This window comes from Fukomys damarensis, unplaced genomic scaffold (assembly GCF_012274545.1).
Source record: "Fukomys damarensis isolate Sample0158 unplaced genomic scaffold, DMR_v1.0_HiC HiC_scaffold_1, whole genome shotgun sequence".
NCBI classification, from domain to species: domain Eukaryota; kingdom Metazoa; phylum Chordata; class Mammalia; order Rodentia; family Bathyergidae; genus Fukomys; species Fukomys damarensis.
Window position 1 is genome coordinate 57875480 of NW_022900913.1, and position 6000 is coordinate 57881479.

Below are 6000 nucleotides of genomic sequence, written 5' to 3' on the forward strand. Positions count from 1 at the left end.
TAACATTTCAAATGGGCTCACACTTAGCCAAGTTTTGGGCATGTTATGAACCCACATGAGTGCTATAGGTAGCAGTTGAAGCTAGGACTCAGATAGCTCTTGGAAATGTTTTGTTAGAGCTTGCTTTAGGGTCTGTTTGGCTCTACCTTTCCAGAAGATTGTAGCCACTAAGTGGAATGAAGGTGGTACTTTATTCCTAAAGTCTTTGCCACTACCACAGTTATTTGTAAAGTAAAAGAAGGTCCACTGTCACTCTGGAGAGACTGGCAATCCAAATCTTGGGATAATTTCTTTAAGAAGAACCTTACCTACTTCTGTAGCCTTTTCTGAATGGGTAGGAAAAGCTTTAATTCTGCTTGCAAAGGTGTCAATTAGGACCAACATCTGTTTAAATCTTCCGTATGGTAGCATATGGGTAAAGACTCATTACCAGTCCTCGCCAGGGAATGTCCCTCTCTGTACAGGTGCTAATAAAGGAGGCAGTCTGAGCTTGCCTAGGGTGCTGTAGGGACAAAGTGGGAAAACTTTGCAGAGCTGTTTAGCAGTTGCTGCTAGTCTTAATCCTGTGGAAACTCAAGTGACAGTTTTCAATGCAGCATCTTTTTTCATATGGAAAGAATCATGAAGTGTTTTTATAGCTTTTCACTGTATTCTTGGGGAAGGATAAGTTTGTTTCCTAAGTATCACCAGAGTCTCTTTTTAATTCTTCCTTGTCCTAAGGAGTAGGACACTATAGGACAATTAGAAACTCATGGTTAAACATTTGGCCTTCAAGTGACATGTCAGAGGAGTAAAGAATCTCTGACTATGGGTTCAGCCCAACTATGGACTTAAAGGAGAGTTTTCCAGAGAAGGAAATCAAAACAGAACAAGCTGCCCCTGTAATTATAAGCAGTTGAACTGGCTCACGCATGATGTCTAAGGCTACCCAGAGTTTTTCAGAGGAGATGGTGATATGGACAGGGGTGCGGCAGGTTTCCTGGGCCTCTTCAGTTCTGAGAGGGAAATGAGGGTTTTGGTTGGCCTACCCCCTCTCTGGGAGCAGGGACAGTCAAATGTCCAGTGCCATGGGAACAGGGCCTAGGCATGGGCTTGATGTAATTTTGTGCCCAGTGACTAGTCTCTTTACACTTGAAACAGGAATAATTTTCTTGGTTGCCTGTAGGTTTTTCCTCAGATGACCTGGGTGGGTTTAAAGCATTACCAATTGTAATGGCTATAATCTGGCTTTCTCTTTTCTATCTTCTCTGGGTCCCAATTTTTGAACACAGAAAAGGTCTAGCAATTAGGTCATAGGTGTCTGAGACCCCGTCTGAAGTTTTTGTAGCTTATGCTGAGTATCTGGGGCTGAATGACAAATGAAATATTGTCCCATTAGTGCCTCTCCCTCCCTACAGGATGGATCTATATTACTATATTTACAAAAGACTCACACACCTCTTTATTTCCCTGGTAAAAGCAGCTAGCATATCAGACATCATTTCTAGTCTGACTAGTATTACAGTCCAGTTTGGTTCTGTTGAAGGGGGAATAACCTTTTTAAGGTGGTTTCTTTTCTTTTTAAAGAACATTGTTCATTTGCTTAGTTCCTAGCTTCTTGTACATCTATAACAAGAAGGGGCCTGATTTATTGGCCTGGGAACTATAAGGAGGAGGTAGAAGAGAATTCCCCATATCATCAGGCAGATCAGAGACCCACCTCCGCTTGAGAGACAAATGGAGGTCTTAGAACAGGGTCATCCAGGATATCTTTGTCTTCCTCAGAACCTGTACTAACTACCATAGTTTTTAAACTTTGCCTCAGATAAAGAATTATAGCTGGGCATGGTGGTGCACACCTGCAATCCCAGCACTTGGGAGGCTGAGGCAGGAGAATTGCCATGAGTTTGAGGTCTGGCTGGGCTACATAGTGATTTAAAGGCCTGGCTGAACTACACAGCAAGACGCTGTCTCACACAATTAAAAATAAAGTTGTAAAAGCCCCAACATAGGTCAGTTTACTCAACCTTTCATGTTTCAAGCAGAAATACCGTAACTGGACAATAGTCTCATAGTCTCAAGTACCATCCCATACTCATCTTTTGCTACCTCCTAGTTCACTTTGAACCCAGATTATATTACAATAGTAGATAAGCTATTCTTGTTTTAAACTGTCAGGATCATACCTTCCCCATTCATCAAAGATATGGCCTAGTAGTGAAGTCATCAAAATCTGCTGGTGACAAGATCCCATTAATTATCCATCTGCTTGTCTGGGACATAGAGAAAGAGAGAAGGGAGACAACTAGGTTTCTGCTCCTTAAGGCCATGTCCCATGCATAAGAGGAGACCTGAAGTCCACAGGTGCCCCTTGTGCAACTTTACAAAATCTGGATTGTAGGAGACATCCCTGCCCAGTGCTAGTGCGCTATGAGTGGCATGTGCTTCTTACCTTCCATAATTTGTCTATATTGTTTTATATCAGGAGTCAGACTGAAGCTCTATGTGACATAAGTGGGCATGTCAGATGGTGGACTGGGCAAGTATAGGCCCTCCCTCAGTGGCTACCATGGAAACCTAGGCCCTGGTCTGTGAAGTAGCAGGACTGTTCATGCAGCTGAGGTAGTGTGACCCCCAATTAAAACCCTTTCCCCTGAATTATGGCTTCTCACTGATCTGTTGGGGTACATGCTAATTGTACCTGGTCCCAGTACTGGTTTGTTCTATCCAAGCCATATAAACAGTGCTTACTTCCTGACAGCCCTACATGGTGCCATCATGCCAGGTGTTCAGCAGTGTTTTAGTAGATGCCTTCAAAGCAAACCCTGTTCCCTATTCCTTCTCACAATTGTATTCAATAAATATTGGATATGCTTGGGGGCCTTTATCTTTGCTGCCACCAGCAGCACTGACCAGGACCCAAGACTCAGCTTCTCTACTCAAGTCTCATTTCTGTCTGTTCTTGAATTTGCCTTGTGCTGTAGTGGTTCACAGGCTAGGACCCAAAGCAGAGGTCCTGGTAATGTCCCCTTCCCAAGTCCCTACATTGGATAGATGCATCTGAGAACCTCAGAGTGATGCTGGCATCATTTTACCATGACCCACACCCCCTAAACTTGTGGACACATTAAATCATTAGAGAAAAGGGGGCTGGGCCATCTGTTGGTCTTGCCTAATCCAAATTTTGTGAGGTAATGTTAGAACTTTCCAAAGCAAAGTTCTTTTAACCACCTCAATGAACTTCTTCATGGTCCAATTTGAACTTAGAAACCATATGAAAAATGTATTGCTTGCATTGATTCTGACCAAAGAAGTACTGTACTAAGAGCTAGAATGGATCTTTTTTTTGTTTTTTGTTTTTACACTGTTACATTAATTAGCCATTCAGTTTAGGCATCAGCATAGGTCTTTAACTTCCTTGTATTTGAACAGAGAAATACAAAAGCTAGTTGATGATGGCTTCAGGTGGGATCTTAGACAGAGTGAAGGGCTCCTAGCCCTGGGTTCTGCTTTTAAAATGGACAATTTTTTTCCTTGAGTTCATATTTCTCCCCCTATGGAACTAGGTAAGACTGAAATGCTTCACTGGGATTGAAGCAGCCCTCCAGTTTTACTTGCATACTTATATTCACCCCTCCACAAGCAATCACATTTGCCCAGGGCTGAAGGGTGAAGCAGGGTCCTCCATCCATAAAAGTGCTTAAAGGGATAGTATACTATTTTCACTTTTTGTGTGGGAAGAAAGAAAAAGTTTCCTTCTCTTGCTCTCCATAAGCCCATATGCCTAGCTTGCAAGACCAGTTACTAAAGAAAACAAAAACAAAAACAAAAAAAGCAAAACAAAACAATAGCGGCAGCTGGTGACGCATCTATATCTAAAAGTTATGCATAGTGATGTAAGAAAAGAAGATGGAGACTGACCACCTGGCAAGGTAACATGGCTGCTAGCCACGCAGTAAGGGAACATTGCAGCACCCCCAACCAAAACACTAATCAAGAAAAAGCCATTTGCAAAGTAGGTTAAGGGGAGACCAGGCTAACTTAGCAAAAAACACAACAAACAAATGCACCTGCAGAGTGAAGGCAACCCACTAGAAAGAAAAATAAAAGCCTACATTCCCTTCCCCCACTCCCACAGCAAGAAAAGCAATGAATAGCTCCCTGTGTACCTTTAGAACAGTCTTCTGCTTTCCCAGCTTAGAGAGGAGAGTGAGGATAAGAGGGAGAGAGGAAAAAAAATCTTGCAGAGAAAAACAAAAAAGTGTGACCATATAGGCCTTACCCTACTCTTTGGTACCTGAACTTCATTCACTCTTGTGCCTAGCCACACCAAAATGTTACCTCTTTGCTGGTTCACCAAATGTTATAGGGTAGTTTAGAAACAGCTCACCAATCAAAAGTTTTCTAGGTCCTTCTTGCATTGAACAAAGAATTGGATCAGACAAGCCAATAATGATGCCAAAAATTTTATTTGAAAAATGTGGGGTAAACGGGTATGACAGAAACCAGCTCTGCAGAGCTAACTGAGGTGGACAAAGAGAAAAAGAGGGTAAAAGTAAAAGTAAACATGTTGTTCAGATGAGGCACGGTCTACCATGCAAACATACATGGTAGCAGCTTTCCATAAAGGCTGCTCTTTTTTTCTTTTCCACATCTCTTTGGAATTTGTAAATTTTACATATAGGGTCGTAGAGTTGCCCTGGGATCTTGTGATTGACAGGTCCTGCTTGTTTTCCCAGCCAGCTTAGCCACATCCTAGCTCCTATATCAAGACCCAGAGGGAAGGAATCTGGCACACTGAGGCATAATGCTGTCCTTAGAGCAGAAATGATGCCCCTTTGCCACTCTCCTGGTCATGTCTCATCTTCAGCTGCAGATATGGTAGACAGTTACTTGTAAGCTGAAGGCTCCCCCTTTCAAGTGCTCACTATAATGTCTTTCAGAATTCTTGCCTCAGTATCTCAGCCCTTGCACACACAAAAATAGAAGTATGACCAAAAAGCCTTTTCTGAATCCAAGAGGGATGGGAATGGGATTCTACAGTGTTCTTCAGGGTGTGCAGAGTTGAGACCCAGTTGCCAACATGGCAACTGGCTGTACAATGGTTTCTTCTTCTCTCTTAATTTTTTATTTGCATTTTAAAAATGAGAGCATTTGTTTTATGGAGGAAAAAAAAACTATCCAAATTGTGGAATAGGGGCTAGCAAATAGTTTAAAGATCTGGTTGTACTAATTATTCAAGGGGCTCTTGAAGTCAAATCCTATTCTTAAGGCACTTTCTTCTCCTCAGTGTTTTTTTGGTACTGGGGTTGAACTTGGGACTTGAGCTAACAAGGCAGGCGGTGGAACCACTGAGTTAAATCCCCAGCCAACATTTTCTTCTCTTTGGTTCTAGCTGATGGCAGTTTGAAGGTGGATTGCTTGGGGTCCTCACTCCTTCATAGAGTCAAAAAGATTTCTTTCCACAGCCAGCAGAGGGCCTGCCCTAAATTCGCACAGGTGGTGGTCTGTGTGGTGGAAGAAGTGTCTTCCTCCTCAAACTGTGATGATGAGGTTCAGGAGGTCTCTATAAAACTTATATTTTGGTTGTCAGTCACCTGGCTTTCCATCTCATCAAGTTTCTGTTCCCTAAACATTAGGGGAATCTCTGGGAACTGGTGGATATCTTCATTTTCTGGTAGTTAGCACATGGGCAAGTCTTCACATGTGCCATGTTCCTAGTGACTGACCTGAGCCTCTACGGAGGGGAGCTGCTGCACAGCTGGAGGTCTTCTATCAGAGTGAGTTCAAGGCAATCAGAGTCATTATCTTTTGTTATTTCTCTGATTTTCTTGATCAAATTTCTGCATAAGGTCAACATTGAACCTAACCATTGAATTTGAGTTTTCCTCCCATTCAATTTTTGACCAGAAACATGGATAGAACTAAGTTCATAGAGTAAGGCCTTACCTTACTCTTTGGTACTGATATTTGGTACATGATATTTTTTGTTAGATTTTTTTTTTTTTTTTTTTTTTTTTT

The 6000-nt window shown here is 42.2% G+C and overlaps 1 long non-coding RNA gene across 6 annotated transcripts in view; it reads right to left on the reverse strand.

Moving 5' to 3' along the window:
- The window catches only part of LOC104858787, a 107451-nt gene that overhangs the window by 80623 nt on the left and 20828 nt on the right, over positions 1-6000 (reverse strand). The gene's annotated exons all lie outside the window — the stretch shown is intronic.